The sequence below is a fragment of the Polypterus senegalus genome, chromosome 2 (genome assembly GCF_016835505.1).
Source record: "Polypterus senegalus isolate Bchr_013 chromosome 2, ASM1683550v1, whole genome shotgun sequence".
Taxonomy (NCBI): Eukaryota; Metazoa; Chordata; class Cladistia; order Polypteriformes; family Polypteridae; genus Polypterus; species Polypterus senegalus.
This window is the reverse complement of record NC_053155.1, coordinates 30408553-30432968: the sequence shown is the minus strand read 5'-3', so window position 1 is coordinate 30432968 and position 24416 is coordinate 30408553.

Sequence of the window (24416 nt, the reverse complement as noted above, 5' to 3'; positions counted from 1 at the left end):
ACAATCAAGTGTCAAAGATTTAAAAATGTATGAAATTACAGACATTACATCATTTCTGAACTTCAAAACAGTTTTTATAATTGTAAGAGAAAATGAAAAAGTGATTGCCTGCCTGTTAAACTCAGGCGTCCTAACGTCATGTGTTTACACATTTAAATTGGAAATGAGATCATATATAACATTTAACTGACATTTTGTTCTCTGATGACTGTTTATATATAAAAAAAGTTTTATTTCTTTTAACCAGGTATTTATTCACAACTCTTAATAATTGATTATGCTGTGACTTTATATAATACTAGCTGAGGTGTGTTTCTGGACTATATAATGAATCTGTATACGATTGGTGCAGTCAATTTATGTAAATGAGCCTAGCTGATTGTAGGGAGCTTTCTGTTAGATTTCTTCAGTCTGTCAAGATGAATTAAACAAGAGCATGTGGGACTCACATGTTGATGTAAAAAGGATGTCCGTGTTTGAATTCAATTTGTAAAGATGGCTCAAGGCTCTTCTTAATTGAATGAGTATTTTCCACAACAATATTTTATTTTACAATATAAGGAGAATTTTCCAGATGTTCTTAATTCTAAAGCAGCCTAGTAGTGCAGTGGTTAGCATCTTTAATGGAATCCTTTTAACCTTGCTCTCCCTCTCTCTGATTCCTTTGTTGTCATATGGGATCACCACTTTTCTTGTTCTGAGTTAACACTTCCAGCTGGATTCCATGTTTTACCCTGCTTGCTTCACTTGTTGCTCTGTAGACCCTTCCATGTTGTTCTTGGCTGTCCTCCTTTCCGTTTACTCTGAGGATTCCTTCCAGAGCTTGGTGTGTGATGTTTGATGTTGACTTTCACATAGGTGACCAAACCATCTACACTTTATCCTCCTGGCCTGGTTGTCAAGTTGTTTCCTGTCCAGTTTTTCCTCCATTATTTTTATCAATTATTTGTTTAATAGCGTTTGATTTCTAAGGATCTGTGGAGACATCTTCACTAACATCTGCAGTTTGTATGTGAAGAACTTGGTGGTGCTCTGGGTATCTCAGGCTGAAAGTAAAACAGCTTTGGTGTTATATAATCATAGTCTGGTCTTCAGAGAGGTTCTTCTGATTCCATCGTGTGGAGAAATTTTAAAACTGTTGTGGCCGTTTTGGTAGGGTGCGCTGGATCTATCAGGCATACAATAAAATAAGGTTTGGTGTTCATTGACTACCACTGATCTCTTCATGATGGAAGAATTTTAAAACTGTTGTGGCCTTTTTCAATTTTATTGCTTGTATCTTGATCTATGCCTCTCTGGTTATTCACTATGCTGGCTAATTATAGTTCAATGTCTTCTAGGTGATCTCCTCTTTGGTATTTGCATGATTTATCCTCATTATCTTTGTGTTTCCCTTGTCAATGTCAAAGCCCAAACATCATCAACTCATATCCATGTACCCACTTATTATCTCTTAGTCTGCATAGTCTCCACCATTACTGTGGGGGTTTTCCTCTGGGTGTGGTAGAAATTTAACATCTTATTAAAAAAAGAAACATCTCCTAACAGGACAAATCAGTTATCAGTCAGGAGAAAAGCTGTTCATTGTATCTTTTAACCTAAATTACAGAGCCTATGAACAAACTCAAATCCGGCCCAACTTAAATACCTTCACACCTCTCTCAAGCGTTTTTTGTCTTGTAAATGTCCGATCAAGAAAAACAGCAAAGCCCTACTATTCCATCCCCCACGCCAGAAGCGGACCAAAAAAGTTCTCCCAGTTCCTGCCCCTTTATTATTTGGGAGGGCTACTATAGAGTGTGTTTCTGTGTCTACAACAATCTATGTAACACATTTGTTAAAACAGAATGTCACTGATTGCACTAAAGGGTGGGGATTGAATGAATATGAATAATATGAATAAGTTTCATCAGTGCCACAATGTTCTCAAATGTACTATCGGTCATAAATGAGTTATTCAAATATCATATATACCTTTGTCTCTGTTTTTTGTCAATGTGGCTTTGACATCATGGACCATAAGGTTCAGTCAATTCTGTGAGGAGGAACCTCAATAAAACTGAATAAAAAAAGATTCAAATGACAAGATGGGAAAAAAGGCAAGATTCACCAGCGTTTGTGTGTCTCTTTTATCCCTCCAGATCAGAGAGTTTCCAGTTCCATTGTCTCAAAACACCCCTCATCTACAGTTATTCCCAGTTTCAGATAAAAGTAATCGTGTCAGATCTGGGGTGGGGTGAATGTTGTATTGTGAACATGACTGAGAGAATAAAAGTAAAAAAAAAGCTAACTTTTACAAGTTCTACAAATTTATACAGGCTGTTACAGACACAAATTAAATGTATGTTTTATTGTATAATATTAACAATAGGTAGCTCACTTCTCAAAACTCAAAATTAGGGGAGCTGGTTTCAAATTGACGACCTCTAGATTATAAGTCAGCAGTTCTTACCAATTCACCAAAGAAGCTGGTGTATTGTATTTGCACCCTTTGTAAAAGTGTTTATTTGATATTTGGCCATCAGCCTACTAAAACATGAAAAACGTTTCTGTTTTAACGATGTTTTTAAATAGATTGTTGTAGACACAGAACACATGAAATTATTTACTCTATACAGGTAGCTCACTCCCAGATAATCAAGGCAGGAACTGGGAGAACTTTGTGTGTCTGTTTTGTGCAGTGGGGGATGGAATAGTAGGTGCTTGCTGCTTGTCTCGATAGCACATTTACAAGACAAAGCGCTGACAGAAGGTCTGAAGGATTTAAGTTGGCCCGGATTCACAAGTTTATTCAGTAGGCTCTGGTAATTCTAGTGTCAATTACTCCTGGAGCAAATTGCCTTAGAGGGAGCATTCTTCAAAAGCAGTCTGCTACAGCATGGTCAGAATGATCAGAATGGTCCAGAAACAAAGGATAGAGGTTCATTTTATAAACTGTTGAATTTACATACAGTGTCAATCAATGCATACATTTTACTTTGGTTGGTTCGTTGGTTTAACCCAAATGACTTATATAAAATAAAATTATAATACTGTATATTCTGGTTCTTCTTTATTCCTTGGTTGAGCCACCACCCTTGAAATTTCCAACTGTCCATTCTGTTGTTTTACAGAACATCATCGTACTTCTTAATCATCTTAGTCATCCTTCAGTACATTTTGTTTGTTCACTTTATCTGTATTTCTGACATTTATTAACCCCTTTTTCTATTTCTTTAAGATGAATGCTCTGTTACCCTAAATTCTTCTTCCACATGGGACACTAAGCTTCTCCTCCCATATTCCTACAGGCACGGGTTAAATTAATTTCCATATCAAATATCTCCTCTATTAATGTCAGTGTGTGTGTGTGTGTGTGTATGGGCCCTGTGAAGTGTTTCTTTGCCAATGCTGTTTCCTGCTTTATACCCACAGAGGCTAAGATAGGCTCAGGTGTGTTTTGATCCTGAATTATATTAAGCCACTTTGAGAAGGTTATATTGTTTTTCCTCTGTTAGTGAGACCAAATAGTAAATCTCTTGATTTCTTTATTTCTCGGATGGAAGAGATTTAAAAATGCTAAATTAATTTTGTACAACAGTGCGGCATCAGCGTATCACAGTAATGTCTCTTGTGATTTCCATACGGGTTGCTGTGACACAGGTACAAATCAGTCTGGGTAATTGTTGTCATTTGTATGCTTCTTTAGGCACCAAAGAATACAAGCTGTTACCTGTTTAAATGGGCTTAAGTTGTGAGAGGAGCAGAAACCCACCATTAACCTTTAGACCAGTTTAGTAGCAATGTTGCCACAGTGGAGTGTCCATGAATGAAATGGAAAGTTCAGAATGGCTGTACAATGAATGTCAAAGATGACGAATGATCATGTTGCCTGACCACGTCCATTACTGCTGACAATATTGGACATGGTCAGGAATGCACCATGTGTGATTGTGACTCTGTTGAAAAATGATGCTGAAGTAACTCTCTCTTTTCTTTCTGTATTCATTTCTTTTTTTTTTTTTTTATTTATTTATTAATTTTATTACAATCAATACATAGCAATCAAGTTTTACAAAAAAAAATTATGCTAAGAACAGATCGATCCCCACCCTTGAGAGAGAGAGCAAGCCAAAGCGGTGTAAAATTTAAGGCTTTTAAAAATACCTAAATCAACAAATTCTCTGTGCTTTATAAAATCATTTCAAAATATTACTGATTAGATCCTGCCATGTTTTGAAAAAAGTCTGCACAGATCCTCTAACTGAGTATTTGATTTTTCCAATTTTAAATAATATAACACATCAGTTTCCCACTGACTTAAAGAGGAGAGTTTGGGTTCTTCCAGTTTATCAGAATAAGTCTGCGTGCCAACAGTGTAGTGAATGCAATCACAATTTGTTTGTCTTTCTCCACTTTAAGACCCTCTGGAAGAACCCCAAACACAGCTGTTAATGGGTTAGGAGGGATTGTGAGTCCAAGACTGTCTGAGAGGTAATTAAAATTTTTGTCCAGAATAATGTTAATTTGGTGCAGGCCCAGAACATGTGACCTAGTGAGGCTGGGGCTTGGTTGCAGCGTTAGGTTGGATCATGCCCTGGAAACATTTTGGAGAGTTTTAGTGAGACAGATGTGCTCGATATATAATTTTGAGTTGTATAATTGTATGCTTTGCATATGGAGCTTGAGTGAATTCTCTGCATTGCTACTTTCCACTCCTTTTCTGATATATTAATTGAGAGGTCATTTTCCCAGTGTCCTCTTGGATCTTTGAAAGGAAGGGATTGTAAAAGGATTTTATATATTGTAGAGATGGAGTCTAACTCCTTGAAATTGAGCAATAATTTTTCCAGCGTGGATGAGGGTGCAAGATGAGGAAAATCTGGAAGGTTCTGTTTAACAAAGTTCCTGATTTGAAGATAGTGAAAGAAATTTGTAGCTGGAATGTTAAATTTGGAATGTAATTGTTCATAGGATGCAAAGGCGTTGTCTATATAAAGATCTCTAAGCAAGTTAATTCCAAATTTTTCCAGATATTAAAAACTGCATATGTTTGTGAGGGTTGAAAGAGGTGGTTCTTTTGCAGGGGTGCCACAGAAAGAAGCTTCTCCGTCTTAAAATGCTTTCTACATTGGTTCCAGATTCTAAGTGAGTGGAGCACAATTGGGTTATTAGTGTATTGCCGATAACGTGTGTTTATTGGAGCACAAAGCAAGGAATACAAAGAAGTACTGCAGGATTTTACTTCTATTGCGGTCCATGCCTGTGTATGTTCTTCTATTTGTGTCCAGGTTCTTATCGACTGTATATTTGCGCCCAGTAATAAAACTGGAAGTTAGGTAGAGCCATGCCACCTTCTGCCTTTTGTCTTTGTAGGGTCGCTCTTTTGATGCGTGGATGTTTAGAATTCCAAATAAATGAGGTTATTGTTGAATCTAATTGCTTAAAGAACGATTTATTAATGTATATTGGTATGTTTTGAAATAAAAAAAGGAACTTAGGAAGAATATTCATCTTAACAGTGTTAATTCTTCCAGCTAGTGTGAGATGAAGGGTTGACCATCTATGCAAGTCTTGTTTAATTTTTTCCATGCGAGGCAGAAATTTTGTTGATAAAGAGCTTTATGTTTACTTGTGATGTTTACCCGAGGTATTTAAACTGTTCTGCAATGATAAAAGGAAGGGTGTCTAATCTAATATTATATGCTTGCGAATTCACGGAAAGAGTACACTTTTATTCAGATTAATTCTGAGACCAGAGAGCTTTTGAAATTCTGTGAGTGCTGCTAAGACTGCAGGCACAGAATTTTCTGGATCGATATATACAGTACCATGTCATCTGCATATAATGAGATTTTCTGTTCCAGTCCTTCTCTGCTAATCCCCTTTATCTGATCAGTATTTCGACAATGTATTGCCAGTGGTTCAATGGCAATTGCAAACAGCAGTGGTGACAAAGGGCATCCTTGTCTTGTGCCGCGTTCTAGTTTAAAGTAGTCTGAGCAAATGTTATTGATGCAAACTGAAGCTTCTGGGTTAGTATACAGTAATTTAATCCATGCACAAATGTTGGGCCAAACCCAAACTTCTCCAAAATAGTAAAAGGTATTTCCATTCAATCATGTCGAATGCTTTTCTGCATCCAATGATAATAATATTTCTGGGGTGTTTGATTTAGTTGGTGAGTATATTACATTAAACAGGCGTCGAAGATTTGAAGATAAGTGTAGGCCCCTAATAAATCCAGGTTGGTCTTGTGATATTACTGAGTGGAGCACTTTCTCCATCCTTCTAGCTATGATTTTAGAGAGTATTTTAACGCTCGTTATTCAGAAGTGAAATGGGTCTGTATGATGCACATTGTAATAAGTCCTTATTTTGTTTTGGAAAGACAGTGATTAGTGCTTGGCGAAAGGTTTGTGGAAGAGATTGGTTATCTCTGGCTTCTGTAAATGTTGCTAATAGGAGGGGAGCTAGCTGAGCGGAGAATTTCTTGTAAAACTCTGCAGGGTAGCCATCAGGGCCTGCTGCTTTTCCACCTTGGAGTGACTTTATAGCATCCAGTAATTCTGATAATGACAGAGGTTTATCGAGCTCCTCCACACTAATAAGCGTCAATTTGTGGTATCTGTAATTTATCCAGAAATGCATTAGATTGTATATTGTCTTCTTTAAACTCAGTAGTATATAGGGATTTATAGTAGTCTCTAAAAGTGTACATTATATTTTTGTGTTCGATGATTTTATCTCCGTTAGTGTTAGTAATTACGAGATTGCGTTGCGTACATCTTGCTTGTGAATTTGCTAAAAGCTTATTAGCTTTCTCTCCATGTTCATAATAATGATGTCTGGATTTGTAAATTAGTTGTTCGGTTTCTTTAGTTGTCAAGAGGTTTAATTCTGAATGTAGAGCCTGCCTCCTCTTATGTAGAGTCTAAGCTTGGTAGTCTGGCATGTTCTTCATCTATTTTAGTAATTTAGCTTTTTATCTCTGCTACTTTCTTAAGCGGTTTATTTCTGTGGGAAAGATATGAGATAATCTGTCCTCTTAAGAAGGCCTTAAGAGTTTCCCAGAGTATTCCTGCAGAGATCTCAGGGGATGTATTTGTCTCTAGAAAGAATTCAATTTGTTTGGATATAAATTCAGTACAATTCTCGTCAGCTAATAGAAGCGGATTGAGGCGCCATCTGAGGGGTGAGTGTATGGGGCTTAGTAATTTCAGCTCCAAGATCATAGAGCATGGTCTGAAATAACAATAGCATCGTATTTACAAGATTTAATCTTAGGCAAGAAGTTATTATCTATAAAGTAATCAATCAATTGAGTAGCAATGATGTACTGGTGAGTAGAAAGAATATGTTCTTGAATTTGGGTTTAAAACCTCCAGGGATCTGATAAGTTGTGATCAGTTATAAACTTTGTAATTATCTTTGCGGTGTTAGTTGCGTTCCCCTGTGGAGGAAGTCTTATCTAAAAGTGGATTTAGAACACAATTAAAGTCCCCAGCCATTATAAGTTTATGAGTGTTCAGATTGGGAATGGATGCAAATAAATTTTGTATAAATTCCTTATCATCAACATTAGGTGCATAAACATTTATCAAAATCATTTTACAGTTAGATAAGTCTCCCATGACCATCACATATCTCCCTTCAGGATCCAATACTACATCTGATGCTACAAATGGTACTGTTCTATGTATGAGAATTCCCACCCCTCTAGTTTTCTTTGTAAAACTAGAATGGAACATTGCCAGTCCAGTCTTTTTGCAGCCGGAACTGATCCTTACTTAGTAAGTGGGTTTCCTGTAAAAATACTATTTTAGCATTTAGACCTGTTAGGTGAGAAAGTACTTTCTTTCTCTTTAATTCGTGATTCAGGCCTTTAACATTCCAGCTTACGAAGTTAACTGTCCCATCATGGAGACACTGATTCTGAGTTTTTGGTGTCATATTATAGTCTTAACTGGAAGTGAAATAGTTTAGGTCTTAATTTCCTATTCCCCCAAGAGTTGTTGCCATGCAGCTTATTATTACGTTGATAGTTATAATTATAAAGATTGAGATGATAGATTAGATATAGATCAAGCCTGCTCTCTTTCTCTTCCCCTTAACCCCCACCCTCCCTTTTTGCCTCCCCAGGTGAGGCTAAAACCCACTTCATGCAGTCCCAGTCCTCTGACATACCCAGAGACAGAGCACGTCCAAAGCACATCAAGCCCCCATGCAGTGGCGCTTTAAGGTTAAAAGATAGAGATATCTGTTACCAATATAGTCTTTAAAAGAGGAAAAGAAAAAAAGAGAAAGAATTTTGCACTTAATATATATATATATATATATATAATCTTCAGCAATTTTAGTGCATTAAGATGATATCCCAGATAATAAACCCAGGTAATGGTGTTAAAGATGTGTCCAAAACAAGCATAACAAGTCTTAATGCAGTAATAGCAATAACAGCAAACCAAGGGTATGATATTGAACAGTCTCATTTAGGGTACACATGAAATAATTAGAAAAGAAAAAGAGAGGAAAGCGTAATTAAGCACAATAAAACATAAACATTTAGCGCCTAGTAATACTAAGTAATGATAAGTAATAAGTAAGTAATAATAATATAAGAATATGAGAATATATGCTGATAAAAAACCCATTATTTTAAAACAAATAGATCAGACAGTAGATTATTAATCCTAGCTTTATCATTTACCATGACTCACAATTATGTATCAGAATAGTCCGGGATCAGCTTTCTTAATTCATTTTCTGCCTCCTCTCTTGCTGGCGAAACATAGAAATGACCCTGCCATTCCACTTTCAGTTTTGCGGATACAGGAGAAACATTTGACATTAGCTTTGCCATAGCAGCTGTTTAATATTATAGAAGGCTGCTTGTTTGATAGCTGTTGCTGGAGAGAAGTCAGGGAAGGCAGCGAATGTGGCATTTTCATATATAATATCCTATTTTTTTTTTCCTGAGGAGTTCCATCACCTCTAACTTAAATGATAATCGTTCAAAGCGAACTATAAAAGATCTTGGTCGGGGTCTGGCGATTGATCAGCCGTCAATGCGATAAGCGCTACTATCTCAGATTCTGCTTTAAAGCCCCGATTATTAGAGAAAAAGTTCAGTTCACGAATTTCACGGGGTTTAACTTTCACCGATTCTCCGGCAGGCCTTCAATTCTGACATTATACCTTCTACTCCCATCTTCTAAAGCAGCCAGTCTGTCTCCAAGTTTTTCTCCGAGTTTTTACATTCAACTGACATTTACTGCTCTTTCCTCGGCACTGGCAGCTAGATGTTCGCTATTTCGATCCGATTTGTGAATGTCTCACTAAGATGCTCCAATCGATCAGCAAGCGTGCTCAGTTTAGCGAGTTTTTCTCAATCGCTCTTCAATTTTACCAGCACCTGTCGAAGTTCAAGTTGTACTTCTTGCGCACCCTTTCATTTGCCTGTTGGATTTCCTGTTTTGAATTCCTGTTTCAGTCTCTCAAGTGCCTTTGCGTTGCTTTCTCATTAGCCTTCACTTTCCTTTATATCTTGCGTGAGCTCAGCGAGCAACACTTTCAGTTCAGATAGCTCAAATGTGCCTTCTTGTGCCGTAGGATGAAGCAGCAGACTCTGCTGAAGCCGGTGTCCCAGCTGCTCAGTCCAGCGTAATTCGCGTAACTGAAGCCGCGGACCTCCCGCCTTTCCAGTTTCAGGTAATCCTCTCAATCGGCGAGCTACCCACATCTGCACTCACGATCGCTACTTGGGCTCCCTTTTGGCTCTCAGCCGGCGATGTTAGTGGACCGTGGTCCCGATGAGTCTGTACTTTGCCCATCTGACCCAGGTCTGTCTCTGGAGGCCGTGTATCTCGACTAGGGCTTGCTGATGCAGCTTGGATGTAGCTTTAGTCTTGATTCTTCGGACCCCCCTTCTTGTTGGCCATGTTTATATGTGTTTACATATACTGTAGCGGTCCTTTCGGGTTGAATAAATACAGGATATCTCAGAATAATAAGCAAATAATATGAAAAATAGCACCTCTGTGCGGAGCTCCACTTCAGGCGTCCATCTCTCCGAGATGAGGACCTATTCATTTCTATAAATATATTACTTTTGCTCTTACGCTTGTAGTCTGGGAATAAGTGCAGTTCAAATGATCAAGTGAATTTTTGTTTAAAAGGGACAAACAAAAAAAATCACAGCCTTGGATGCTTTCTCAAAACATTTTCATTCTTAATGAAAAAAAATGCTTTCAACTGCTTTTCAAGTGAGTCTTTTTCAGTATATTTTATATAAAAGTATGGACAGAATCTTACTGATCTTAGGTCTTAAACAGGCTGTGTCTGACATCATCAACATAAGTGCAATACAATACAATTTATTTTTGTATAGTCCAAAAATCACACAAGAAGTGCTGCAATGGGCTTTAAGGCCCTGTCCTTGACAGCCCCCAGCCTTGACTCTCTAAGAGGCAAGAAAAACCCTTGTAGGAAAAATGGAAGAAACCTTGGGAAGGCAATTCAAAGAGACCCCCTTTCCAGGTAAGTTGGGGCTGCAGTGCGTCAAAAAAACGGGATAAATACAATACAATACAATACACAAAACAGAACACAAGTCATCCTCAATACAAAATAAAAAAAAAAAATATTACAAGTACATGTGCAAGTGAAACCCCACAAGGAGAAAGCATCCTTGAATGTGAAATGTGATGTTAAAATAGCATGACATAATCAAGACGGTAACAGCAAAAGAATGGAAGCAATGGATAAAAGGCATTTTGTAAGGTGTTGACATAATATCCCCAAAATAGAACTAAAATGGTGCCAATGTGTCTGTGTGTGTGTGTGTGTGTGTGTGTAGTTCAGCCTGCAGTAGCGGTGTCTTGTCCAGGGGTTTGTTCCTACCTTGTGCCCCATGCTGGCTGTGATAGCGTCCAGACACCCTGCCCCATGACCCGAATTCTGGAATAAGCATTATTCTGATAGATATATTAATATTCTTTTGTTTTTCCAGTTGGAACACAAGTAGGTGAAGCGACTTGTTAATGCAACATGGTGTCAGTAGTGGGATTTGAACACACAGCATAATGGTTTGAAGTCCAAAGCCGTCAAATGCTATGCCACTTCTGTATCTTTCACTTTGACAAAGTGATCCTTGGTCCAAAATAGTCATTGGAGCACAGCTAATGAAACGCAAAAATCTTCTGGCAGTATTTTCCACACTTTCCCAAAGCCTTGCCACAGTAGTCTCCATGAAGATTTTTTTAACTATTTGGCTACCAGTCTATGCAATATTCCTCAATGGCCTTTTTAGTCTCTTCCCACTCAGTTTAGTCAAATTTAGCTTCATATGACATACTTTCATTTTCAAGCTACACAGTCCTGTACACAATGAAAAATTATGATATGATTGTAGCATGCAGCCTGGAGCCCAGGCCCGGCAGACACCTCCATGCTGGGAGGACCAGTGGAGCAAGCGTAGCCAGATCATTACAATACAATACATACAATACAATACAATTTATTTTGTATAGCCCAAAATCACACAATAAATTCACATATATAATTTGGATTTGTTTAGAGTCCTGGAGACCTCAGCCATCAAGCTGCCTGTCCCTATTGGCCATTCCACAGGTGAGTCAGTGCTGGGCCAGCCAATCGATGAAAGGACCCGTCTTTCCCACGATTCCTGCAATCCTCCATCAGGGATAACTTTACCTTAGGCAAGCAAAACAACTTGGGGTGAGCAGTGGCACCAAGTGCCACATTTGAGTACCGATTAGGGAAACAGAATAGGTGAGGTTAGCATCAAATTATAACAATCATTTTACTTATGTTTTAGTACTAATGACTAACAACAGAGATGCAGTCTGTACAGTTAATCAGCAGCTCTAGTCAGGGGTGTGCTAAACTGAAGTAGTGAGTCTTCATCCGGGATTTAAAAGCTGAGACCAGAGGGCATCTTATAGTAGCAGGCAGACCAGTCAAAGTTTAGGGGCCCTGTAACTAAAGCTCGACCTACCACTGTTATTTTATTAATCCTTGGAATCCCTAATCAGACCGGCATCTTGGGGATCTTATGTGCGCTCAGGTTTGTAAGTCATGATAAGTTCAAAACAAGTAAGCGGACCTTGGCCATTTAATGCTTTACCTCCCCAGGACACTAGAGGCAGTCCCCTGGGTTGCAGTGGTGCCTCAGACACCCGCAGGGCTCTGTAGGAGTTGGAGGTTGGTGCAGCCCTGTTGGGATCGCGGGCAACACCAGGGGTGCTGCAGCAGGATCTGCTTAGCCCTTTTGGCAGTTCTTCCACCACACCCAAAAGTGCTGCTAAAAACCCTAGGTCATCAAGCACCTGGAGCACTTCTGGGTGGGCTATAAAGGAGCCAGCAGCCACTACCGGGAGCCAGTTGGGAGGAGGAAGATGGAAGCATGACCTGGGGAGTGGAGGAGAGAGAAAGATGGAAGAGAATTGTTTGTGCTTGTGCCATAAGACTGAGCTGGGGCTTGTGGGAAATGAAGAATGCGTTTCCCACGAGGAAAAAGAAAAAAAGTAAACCGTGTGTGCCTTGAACTTGTGTCCCACACTTGTCTGTGTCAGGTTGAGGTGGTGGTGCCAGCCTGGTGGTCCACAATATTTAAAACAGACTTATTTGACTTCAGGAGCATTATACTATGCACAGTTATTGCAGGGCAGACTCGCACATAGCCAGTTTAGAGTCACAAGTTATACCAGCGTTTTTCAATCTTTAAGTATTAGCGACCTGAGTTTTCATAACAGTTTTAATCGTGCCCCCCTAACATTTTTTTGAAATGTAGATGCCTACATCTACCTACTTAACTTTTATCGACATTTATCTAACTCTATAGTTATTGTTCTAGTTTCAGAATGTAGTTTAAGTTAATTTGTTTTGGTTTCAACAGATGTTTTTCATATTTTGATTCTTGTTTTCTTTTTTACATCTTCAGCCCCTTTTTTTGTTACTTCCTGCCTCACAGGTTGAGAACCACTGAGTTATACCAACACACACATTTTTTAGGATATGACATCAAAATCAGCAAAGACCATACACATCCACAGACAGAAACTGGGCCGGAATGTGAATTAAGCTTTCTGGAACCGTGAGTTAGCTGTGTCATTGTTGCTGGAATTAAGCTTTCCAGTTGATTTAGGCATCAGCAGCTCATTTAACACATGCTGGCCTTCCAGAAAATTACTGGCAACTGAGACTATTTGTAAAACATAGACAAAACCCTTTTCCAGGAATATCAAATTACCTGTATCAAAGAGAATTTTTTTATCAGCGTAGTCTCAAAATGGCTAAAACACAGATGTTAAAGACATCATTGCATAGTCATATACTGACATGAAAAAGAGTGAAATAATATTAAAAGAGATTCAGATTGTGGAATATTGGACTTATCATCCAGTGGTTTTAAAGTTTAGTCCTGAGGGCCTCCTGTGCTGCAGGCTTTGGAAGCAGTGAAGGTAGATAGGGGTGGCATTATTAGCTAAAGGCTCAGTGCAATTACGTGTGAAAGCAGCAGGGTTTGAAAAAATATCACTCTTGAATGAAAAAAGTAAAATTCTTTGATTTTTATCCACTGAATGCTTCAGCATCAGTCGCATCAGACACAGCAGTTGAAAAGTATAGAGGCATAACAAAAAATACACATAAACATTACACCAGTAATTACACCAACTAATTTACAATTTATAATTTAGTTTCGTTATCAATCGAAAACATTCTTGCTCTCCACAGAAAACATTACCACCTATCACTTGTACACTACACTGGTTCTGGTTTTCACAGCGTAATTATATTAAACTAATAATCAGAACACAGCTTATCAGTGCGTGTATATATTCTTGTCTAGTTGATGCTTTTAAATATTTTTTGTGAAAAGTATTGCTGTTTCTCTATATATGATAAATCTATGCAAAATTTTTCTTAATTTTTCTCTGTTTTAATTTTCTATTTAAATAGGTTAAAATATTGGAATATATATATGGAAGTCATTTTACCTTGAATTGATTCAATTAGCTTGTCTTTTCTTTTCTTTCATTATTCTGCATCCCAAAAGGAAGTGGTATGAATTATGCATTGTAATTCAAACACAAGAGAGATGTAAGGAGAGTTGGTTTCCCAGACAGGAAAACCCTATATACTGTAATTCTCACCAAGCAGGAGCCAAAAAAATTATATCTAAATAAATAAAAATAAGCATTTAATCCCGAAAAGATAAGCAGATTGGAAACAAAGAATATTGTCTCATTCACAGGGACATCTGCTCTTTGGAATCTAGTTTAAACTGAAAGAGCTAAGTCCACTTTTAGGCTTTTAGGATTTCTTTTATACAGGCTGGTTTGAAGGGATGAGGTTTTCAGATGGAGCAGTAGTGATGTCAAAGCTTTATCCGGGGCTTCATCTTTCCTTACAAGGGCAGAAATGTAAGCTATGTTAGTGACTATACAAACACACTTTTACTTTCCCCATGTCCCTGTTAAACAAGACCCCATGTAAGGCACTCAACAGACTCTTCTGTTTGATACTGATGAGAAAAACAGCTGATTTCCACATCTCACAGGTAGTTTCATGAATTACTCCAAAATGAGTTTTACATGCAATTTCATTATTGTAAAATGCAAACTTACTAAAATGTCTGGCTTGAAAACAAGAAATATTACTCTGTAAGGGTTATTTGACAGTCTGGCCTCTCCACGCCACCTGGTCTTCCACATCTGCTTTCATGTGGCACCATCAGACCTCAAACGCTGCCTTGTAAACTGCCTCCCACTCACTCACATGGCTGGTTCCACCTCATACCACTCATTTGGGGTCAGAGGTAACACCACTGCTCACTTTTCCTAACTCCTTAAACCAATCCAAGCCAGGATCCTCCACCGGCAGCCAAACACCCAGACCAATGAATTTTAGAGGAGACACAGTGCCTAGAAATGTGTGCAGGTATGTCGTCTTCATCTGCACTGCCTTTTCAGCTCTGAACCAGAAAAAACCTCAAATTCTTTCACATGGAGAAAAAGGTTGCAGAGGAGATAAAAAATATTTATGGTAATGCACAGATTTTACTGGATGTGAAACACCACTTAGTTTGAAATTTATTTGGAAAGTGAAACTCTTGAGTTTTCTGCAAATTAAAGTTTCTGTGAATTACTTCTCATCAATAGCATCTGACAACATAGACAAGAAATTTAGAAATACTTGTATATTTGATATACTTTTAAATGCATCTCTTTGCATATATCTCTTTTGCCATTTTTTTTTTCAATGAAACACTGCAATTTAAATTTTGTTAATTAATCGTTACTCATTAATAGTCTTTGATGACATTACAAGAAATTTAGAAATACTTGTATTTTCTGAATTAGCTTTAAATGCTAGCCAGTCTTTTGCCATTTTCTTGTTTCTTCACCTGTTTCTGGTTGCTGCTGGCACTGGTTATGAAGCATTGCATCATTTATTGCATAAACATTTCCGTGAATTGTTTTGCTGATCAAAGATGTTAAGATAGATAGATAGATAGATAGATAGATAGATAGATAGATAGATAGATAGATAGATGAGATAGATAGATAGATAGATAGATAATGAAGCCACTAAAGCATTTCAAGGTGTTAAACAAATATCTGTGATCAACTATATCAAAAGCCTCTCCTGATCAATAGATACAATTCCAGATCGATGCCATACATTTTGGACACTGAAATCACATCATGCATGAAGGAAATGTGTTCAAAAATTGGCAGGTCAGGTACATAGTAAGCTTGAAAGAATTAACCACCAAACTCATTGCAGTCCTCAGATGGTTTGCAAAAGTCCTGGAAAAATCTTATGCGTCTGTACAGAACAGACTCACGGGACACAGTTCTTTATTTGGCATGGATCTCCTTTTTCGGAGCTAGGTGATCACTCCTCTTTCGCTTCAAAGGTAACTCCCAACCTTAGCTTTCTATGAACACTACATGCACGTCCAGCTCACAGTAAAGGCCAGAGCGGTCTGTAAACTCAAGGAAGGCCATAATCCTTGGAGACTTTCCTGTGTTTAGATGGAAAGTGAATCCAACATTTCCTGAAAAGTTATTTCAGAATCCAGTTTTAGTTTAAATCATTTGGATCCTAGGAAGTCCATTGGAAAAATTAGCCATTGCCAATTGATTAATAGAATTGTCCTTAAATACATTTGTATAAAAGAAACAGCAAAGTCTCAGATGTCTTCAGTGGCACACCATTCTCTCCCCTCCGTGTCATGAGGCATGTGAATCAGTTTGCTTTGGTCTTTATTCTTCTCCAACCCAAAAAAAACTTTGTAGGTACAGTACATCAAATGATTAATATTTTGAAAACATGACCAACCAGGACCCTTGTGCACGTAAATCCAAAAGATCAGCAAGGAACACTTTTTAGGTGTTAGAGCAGAAAAATCTCCTCATCAAATCCCTTTTGCAAAGCATTCTGCAGTTTCAAAATGATTTTCTTCTAAGGCTGCTATGTTCCTTAGGCACTTTCGAGTAACTTCCAGTGTGTACTGTTGACAAAAGCCTTTATCTGAACTTTGAAATGTCCCACCACTGCTTGAGTAAATCAAATCTAGATTGTAACAATCCACTGCTTCCAAAAAATTCAAAGCATTTGACAAAATGGACATCTTCTAGTAGTGGCAAATACCAGAAAGTTTTGAAAAAGGTTTCTTTGTAGGGATGACAACTTTCAACCCCACCAACGAATGGTCAAAAAGCCAACAGGAGAGATAGAGGCAGAAGTGACGCATTCAGTTTTAACAGGGACAGAAAAAGCGATCTAATCGAGCCATAGAAATATTTCCATCCCATCCCTTCCCCCGGTGTACTGTGTGTCTGATGGGAATTTATGATGCCAGACATCCACGAGATCGCCCATTTTAAAAGGGCTGCTAGTACTTGAGCACAACCAGGATGAGGTTCAATGCCATTGCGATCCAACATGTAATTAACTGTGCAATTAAAATCACCAACCACCAGCACCAACTCGCCATTAACAAAATAATCCATCACAAACAACACCGCTGCAGCCATCTGACTCCTTTGTTGTGTCTACAAAGTACACCATTTCTCATTTCATAAAAACACAACAAACAAAGGTGCACGCTATTCCACACATGCAAAAACATATGCTTCACTTTCCATGTGTGCATGCAATTACTATTACAAGCATCATGTTATCCAACATTCTTCATATCAGTCTCACACTCATCCATACTATCAACCTCTTCACTCACTCTCAGATTCATGCTCACTATCTTCATCATTCTCTTCATCTAAATTCTCCTCAGGGTGAGTAGGAGAACCCATATACCACTGATCCAGTTTTACACTTTGAAGCCTTGTGTCCTGCTCTACCACAAGTGAAAACATTTCATGGATTGGACGTGACAAAAACAACATAGTCATCCATCTACTTTAAATCGGAGGGCTACACTGATATGCGTCATTCATGTTGTTTAGTATCTTATATACTTGTCTCTAAACAAACAACGTGTTTTAATTCATGCGTTTGCATGCAAGAGGGATCATTGTTAATTCTGAAATGATCAGCCATAACGCTTCAGTTCATTTACCAGAACATCGTTCTTTAAAATGGAGGAACATTTGAAACTATTACTTTTTAGCTGGTGTTGATAAAGGGCAAAGAACAGGGACAAAGGCTCTGCTTATAACTAACCCTTCCTCTACCAACTGGTTCACCAGGGATTCCTCATTTACAAAATCACCACCGATTTATTCATTCTTGATGCTGAGTGAACATTTTTATATCCAACTACTCTCCCAAATGCCTTCACACACGCTTTTAACAGAGACCATCGGATCGCCAAGATCTTAGCCATTTTGCGGGAGAGATTCTCATAAAACTTTGTCAATAAACCCGATACGACTCTTTGGACACAGACTGGCGAAAACACGCCAAGGCCGTGTCTTAACTAACAACAAACTGTACAACAGTAATATAGCTAAGAAGAAGAAAAAAGATATAAAACTACAAATACTCACAGAGACCTCCACGAACAAAGCCAGCCAAATCACAACCACGCCACCCAGACCAGAGAAGTCAACTGACAGAGATTCCACAGACAGAAAGCATAGATAGATAGATAGATAGATAGATAGATAGACAGACTGCGGTGGGCTGGTGCCCTGCCGGGGTTTGTTTCCTGCCTTAGCCCTGTGTTGGCTGGGATTGGCTCCAGCAGATCCCCTAACCCTGTAGTTAGGATATGGTGGATTGGATAATGGATGGATAGATCATAGATAGATAGATAGATAGATAGATAAGGCATTATATAATAGATAGATAGATAGATAGATAGCATAAGGCATTATATAATTGATAGATAGATAGATAGATAGATAGATAGATAAGAACTGTGTAAAAAGCTATGAATACACACATACTCCACTCACACCGGAACCAAAATACTGAAACGGTGGGACTGCAGTGCTCATAAATGTACACAAAGCTCTTGTTATTAAAATCTGTCGTCTGATTGTAAGTAGCGTATTTCCTCACAACTCTAAGCTCTGTTCCCAGTCAGTGTGCAGAGTTAGCATATCCTTCTGGATCTATGTGGATCTTCCTCGGGTATTTGAGGGTTTTAACCCCCATCATATCGTTTGTGCATGTGTGGGTAGGAAATTTAATGGATTGGCTGCTGCCTTTCCTAATGTTTGCACAACCCAGTTGTGGTATTAGTGAGTCCAGAGTATTGATAGATCAATGAAATTATTAAATCCAGTAATTGCATACTTATACATACAGTAAATGTTTTTCAGCAAACAACATTACTGTCAGACAGATGAAAGGTATTATTGTATGTTTATTTGATACTGAGATTATTCATCCACTTTAGTAATCCTATTATGATGAAATTTGAGTTTCAGGCAGAAGTCTGACAGAAAACCATTCCTTGCATAAACAAGATTTTTGTTTCAGTTCTCTGTTGACAGTTTTGCTGACTGCAAGAGGTCAAAAACTGTGCAGTTCCCATCCTGGCAACAGCCCATTCAAAGCCTTCATTAATATGTATGCATTAAGTCGAATGCTGAGGCTAAGAAATGTATAGGAATTTGAGAGATGGGAGAATAGGTTTAGACTGCAAATTCATGCTGACTTATTGCATTCCCTGTTGTTTTTCCATGAAAGTTTTAAGTGTATGCTCGTATAGCACAAAGAAATGGTCATTGCCCCAGGAGGACTTTCACCTTGTACCTAGTTGGAGTGATCTCCAGAATGTGATAATCTAGACAGGCAGCTAAAACTTGACAAAACTAGCTTCAGCTTAACCGCACATCATGCATCAAAAACATCTAAAGTTTGGCAGCTTTCCATATACTGGAAAAAGAAAGAAAATCACTTAATTTATTTTTTGTAAGTTTAACATGCATCACAGGAAAATTAATGAAAGGAATTATTCAGGATAAGATTGAGCAACACTTGACAAGAACAGGAGTTTTGAACAGTCAGTATGGGTTCAAGAGGAAGGTCATGTTTACTAACATGCTGGAATTCTATGAGGAGTCAACAAAGGATACAACCAAAGTGGAGCATCTGATATTTTTATCTTGACTTTCAGAAAGCCGCTATGGTAGGCCTGCACCCATGGGGCTCGGCTGGGCACAGCCGAAGAGGCAACTGGGTCCCCTTCCCATTGGCTCACCACCTATGGGAGGGGCCAAGGAGGTCGGTACAGTGTGAGTTGGGTGGTGGCGGCAGGGACCTTGGCGTCCGATCCTTGGCTACAGAAGCTGGCTCTTGGGACGTGGAATGCAACCTCTCTGAAGGGGAAGGAGCCTAACCTCCTCCTCTCATTCCTCCTAGAGGAAGCATAAGCAGAAAATGGCCGACAGTGAGGTAACTCGCGTTGAAATTGTAGCTGAAGAACTCCAGGCACTCGACGAACAGATTCAGAAACTCCTGTCCCAACGGAGATACCTTAGAGATCTGAAGGCCCGGCTGCTGGGTAAACTGTCCTCACCATCTGGAACCGGCGAAACATCAATCCCGCGTTGTGCCAACCTCACCCCCGCGTCTCGTAGGAGCGACGCTGCTTATGACCTCGGTGGATTTCAGCTATGCAGGCAGGGTTTCAAGGCCAGACCACCTCCATCGACACAGGCTGAGCATCCTATCTCAGAACCGGTTCGACCCTCTCCAGGCCCCCAGTTTGCCTTCAGCCCTGGTGATGTAATAGTGGTAGGTGATTCTATTTTAGAAACCTTAATGTCACATGCCCTAATGCAAAATCGTTTGTTTCTTGTTTTCCGGTGCCGTGTCCGGATGTGATGAGGCGCCATGGCCCAGTCTCAAAAGCAAAAGGAGAGGGCAGTTGAGCAATCGCCTTGCATGCTGGCGAAACGATATAAGGCACCGACAATCAGAAATCCTCAAGGCTGACCGCAGCTTTGATTAAAGAACAGAGGAGAGGACCCCATCGGCAAAGATCTTCATTTCGGGTCCACTACCTCGCCAGCATCCAATGAGTACTACAGTCGCTGCTAGGATTGAACAACTGGCTACAGGGTTTCTGCAAGAAGAAGGATGCCGGTTTCATCAACAATTGGAATCTCTTTTGGAAAGGCGCGTTTCTTCAAGCGTGTGGCTCTGATCCAACAGTTTCGGCGCCCGGGTCCTCACTGAAAACATATCGAAGGTAATTCGTTTTTCTTGACTATCTATCTCTGCTCTTAACCCCTTCCGAAATAATACTGTTGTGCTAGGACATGATGAATGTTTAATAGAGTCTTCGTTAAAGTGCACAACATTAATACTGTAATAAGTAATCTCAATGCACGCACAAAATCTAGGAAATACGGCATAAACTCCAATAATCTAATTAAAATCACTATTTTAGAGGAACAATGTATTAAAACTATAAAAACAGATCACAGATTAAACAAAAAATACACACAGAGCGGCGCTAATAAAAATAATTTAGTTCCTATTCCAAATATCAATAACGGACATAGTACTCATCTCTGCACCTCCAAAACATTAAATATGGCACTATTAAATGTTAGAGCTTTAACCAACAAAACGTTTTTTATAAACGATCTTATTAGTGATAAAAAAATCGATTTTATTGCACTAAGTGAAACGTGGCTTAACTCAGACGGCGTGGCTGTTTTAATCGAATCTGCACCTCCGGATTACAGTTTTACTCGTGCAGACCGCCAGGGAAAAAGGGGAGGCAGTTTGGCAAACATTTACTCGAGCCAGTTAAAACGTAAAGATATCAGTTTTGGTAAGTTCAAGTCGTTTGAGTATCTCGCCGTTGTTATTCATGGAGATTCTCAAGTTCTAGTATTATCCATGTATAGACCTCCAAAATTCAACGCGTCTTTTTTTGAGGAATTCTGTGACGTAATGTCAATTTTAATTACTAACTATGACACACTCCTAATAGTTGGCGACTTTAATCTCCATATAGATAATCAGTGTGATCTAAAAGTAAAAGAATTTATGAACCTCCTGGATTCTTTTGATTTGAGGCAGCTCGTAAATCAGCCTACACATAAAGCAGGTCATACGTTAGACTTAGTGATTACTAAAGGAATGAAAGTTGATATAAAGCAGATCACTGATATTGGTCTATCAGACCATTTTCTTCTACTTTTTAATATAGAAATAATGATAAAAAACACTAATGAGAAGCATATTGTTAAAAAACGCTTCTTTGACTCAGCAGCAGCTTTAAAACTTACAAACATTCTAGCCAATCAGTCTGTTTATAGTGCCAGCTATAATAGCGAGGATAATGTAAATAGTAAGGTGGAAATATTTAATACTAAAGTGAGAGCTGCTGTTGACAGAGTTGCACCTGAAAAGACAGTTAAAAAATCTTCTAGCATTGTTATACCATGGAAGACCCAAAGAGTGTCTGATTTAAAGAGAACATGCTGTAGAGCAGAGCGTAAATGGAGGAAAACTAAACTTACTATCCACCACGAAATATTAAAAGTTAAAATAACAGAATACAATAACACTGTCCGTCTTGAGAGGCGCTGCTATTTCTCTAAGATTATAAATAACAATGCTAGTATTCCCAGAGTCTTATTTTCTACAATTGATCACCTACTAAACCCAGGTAGCTCAAAGGAATGCCTCCTAAGTACTTCCAGTAAAACCTGTGAGGCTATCGCTGTATTTTTCAATCAAAAATTAATGATATTAGAAATAACATAGTATATCTCCCCAACACTAAGGATCCTCCTAAACCCCAGCATTCTGTTATAAACAAATTCAACTCTTTCACTAGGATAGATTTACCCGATTTACAAAAAATAATATCTCAATTAAAATCCTCCACCTGCGTCCTTGATCCAATACCAACAAGGTTTTTTAAAAGTATCGAGTACTAATTGATAATGTTCTGGACATAGTAAATTTGTCATTAGATACGGCGGTCTTCCCAGACTGTTCTTAAGACTGCTGTAGTTAAACCCTACTAAGAAACATAATCTTGACCCTGCTCTTGAAATTTTAGACCCATCTCTAACCTGCCTTTCTTAAGTAAAATTCTAGAGAAGGCAGTCATTATGCAGTTAAATGACAACCTAAATAAACATGCTATTCTTGATAAATTGATAAATAGAACAAATCACAGCACAGAAACTGCACTTGATAAAGTAGTAAATGATTTGCAAGTGAATGCAGACAGAGGCCATTTATCTGTTCTCATCCTCTTAGATCTGATTGCTGCATTTGACACCATTGATCATAATATTCTTAGAAATCGCCTTAGTCAATGGGTGGGCCTCTCGCAGTGTCTGAATTGGTTTGAATCCTACCTGACAGGGAGAAAATTTTTGTTAGTTGTGGAATTATAACTCAAGACACATGATATCCAATATGGTGTTCCACAAGGCTCTATCGTGAGTCCACTGCTCTTCTCAATCTACATGCTTCCGTTAGGTCAGATTATCTCGGGCACCGTGAGCTACCACAGCTATGCTTGATGGCACACAGCTGTACTTATCAATAGCACCTGATGACCCCGATTCTCTTGATTCACTAACACAATGTCTGACTTGTATCTCAGAATGGATGAATAGTAACTTTCTCAAGTTAAATAAGAAAACTGAAATCTTAGTGATTGGCAATAATGGATACAATGAGGCTATAGAAATAAACTGGATACATTAGAATTAAAAGTCAAGACGGATGTAAAAAGCTTTGGGGTAATTGTTGACTGTAATCTGAATTTTAAATCACATATTAATGAGATCACTAGGACGACATTTTTTCACCTAAGAAATATAGCTAAAGTTAGACCTCATATCTTTGAAAGATGCTGAGAAATTAGTTTACGCATTTGTTTTCAGTCGACTAGATTACTGCAACGCACTCCTCTCAGGACTACACAAAAAAGACATAAATCTTTTGCAACGAGTGCAGAATGCAGCTGCTAGAATCCTAACTAGGAAAAGAAAATCCGAACACATTTCTCCAGTTTAATTGTCACTACACTGGTTACCTGTGTCATTCAGGATTGACTTTAAAATTCTGCTTATGGTTTATAAAGCCTTAAATAATCTCGCCCCATCTTATATATCAGAATGTCTGACACCTTATATTCAAAATCGTAACCTCAGATCCTCAAATGAGGTGTCTCCTTAGAATTCCAGAACAAAACTTAAAAGAAGTGGTGTGGGGCCTTCTGCTGTTATGCACCTAAAATCTGGAATAGCCTGCCAATCAGGGATTCGCCAGGTTGATACAGTAGAGCAGTTTAAAACACTGCTGAAAACACATTACTTTAACATGGCCTTTTTATAACTTCACTTTAACTTAATTTAACTTAATCCTGATAGTCTGTATGTTCAGTTCATCATAATAACTATTCATGGTGGCTCTAAAATCCGTACTGACCCTACTCTTCTTCTGTTTCTTTTTTCCGGTTTCTTTGTGGTGATGGCCTGCGCCACCTCCACCTACTCAAAGCTTCATGATGCTCCAACAATGATGAATGGATTAAAAGGCAGAAGTCTACGTGACCATCATCATCATCAAGTCCTTCCGTGAAAACCCTAAATCCAAAGAGGACTGTTTCATTTATGTTAGGTAGAATGCCCAGAGGGCACTGGGCGGTCACATGGTCTGGAATCCCTACAGATTTTATTTTTTTCTCCAGCCGTCTGGATTTTTTTTTTGTTTTTCCTGTCCCCCTTGGCCATTGGAACTTAATTCTATTCTGTGTTAATTAATGTTGACTTATTTTGTTTTCTTAATTTGTCTTTTATTTTTCTATTCTTTATTATGTAAAGCACTTTGAGCTACTGTTTGTATGAAAATGTGCTATATAAATAAATGTTGTTGTTGTGAGCTAGTAGCAAGGTCAAGAGGTTCTGGCTAGATATAGTCGGGCTCACTCAGCGCACAGCTTGGACTCT